Source organism: Otolemur garnettii, unplaced genomic scaffold (assembly GCF_000181295.1).
Source record: "Otolemur garnettii isolate 467f Iridium unplaced genomic scaffold, OtoGar3 scaffold00207, whole genome shotgun sequence".
Taxonomy (NCBI): domain Eukaryota; kingdom Metazoa; phylum Chordata; class Mammalia; order Primates; family Galagidae; genus Otolemur; species Otolemur garnettii.
In genome coordinates this window covers 1,285,982-1,287,249 of record NW_003852602.1, presented here as the reverse complement: position 1 = coordinate 1,287,249, position 1,268 = coordinate 1,285,982, and the positions used below count along the sequence as shown (strand labels likewise).

At 46.4% G+C, this 1,268-nt stretch overlaps 1 pseudogene; it reads left to right on the top strand.

Annotated features, from left to right (window-relative positions):
* The first annotated feature begins 543 nt into the window (after nucleotides 1-543).
* LOC100965461 lies at nucleotides 544-876 on the top strand (annotated as a pseudogene).
* Nucleotides 877-1,268: the final 392 nt, after the last annotated feature.

Sequence of the window (1,268 nt, the reverse complement as noted above, 5' to 3'; positions counted from 1 at the left end):
CGCCGAAAAATCTATCCAAATTTTCCGGCTTAATAACCTTGTGGTGCCTTTTCAGATTGAGCTCATCTGCACAGGGATTGATGAAAAAGGAGCAGGTGGCATCATAAATACTCTGGTGGGTCACGAAAGAGTGGGAATACATGGCATTGTGTCTAATTAAACTTTACAATGGAAGGAAACTGCTTCCATTACACCCGTGGCCTCTTCTACAGATACACATCCAGTTTAGGGGTCTCCCCAAGGCCCTGCTTTGTCTCTGTATTTTATGGACGAGTTTTCTATTTCCTGGTATCCACGTTCCCCCGTCTATGCCTTTACCTTCTGTTCATTCTTAGGACATAACAGGAAGGACAAACATATTCAGATCTCCCAGACTGTAGTTGTAAGTTTGTGTCTGATCACTTAGAAACTCTGGGAACTTGTTGAACCGTTCATTCTTTTAGTCATTCAATTAGTGCTGACTTAGCACGGACGTATTTCGGCAATGAGTTGCGTGTCAAGAACAAGAACAGAAAGATAAAAAGCCCTACTCTCGGAGTTTCCAGCTGCTATCGCAGCCATGGCTCCGCGCTACCCCATGGCCGTGGGTCTCAACAAGGGGCCCAAGGTGACCCGGAACGTGAGCAAACCAAGGCACAGCCACCGCCGCCGGCACCTCACCAAACGTCGTGTGGGACGTGATCCGAGAAGTGTGTGGCTTTGCCTGGTGTGAGCGGCGTGCCATGGAGCTGCTCAAGGTCTCTCAAGGCCCTCAAGTTCATTAAGAAGACAGTGGGGACACACATCCGTGCTAAGAGGAAGCGGGAGGAGCTGAGCACCGCCCTGGCCACCACGAGGAAAGCAGCTGCCCAGAAGGACTGAAAGCCCCTTCCCTTGTGCACAATAAAACATTTATAGATTAAAAAGAAAAATCCCTGGTCTCAGTGAGTCACCAATACAACAGAAGATTAAAGAAGTCACTTTCGGAGAATAGCAAAAGAATCCCAAATTAAAATTACAATTAGTCAGGTTTTAAATCTTATTTTATATATCCTATTGTTTTCTCTGTGATCCTCTATTCCATTTCATAATTAAGATGCCTAAGTCTCCGTTATTGAATAACACAAGAATTATGCAATTAAGAGGTAGGCTTTGGCCCAGCACAGTCGCTCATGCCTGTAATCCTGGCACTCTGGGAGGCAGAGGCAGGTGGATCGCTTGAGCTCAGGAGTTTGAGACCAGCCTGAGCAAGAGAGAGATCCTGTCTCTTTTAAAAGTTAGCTGGGTAT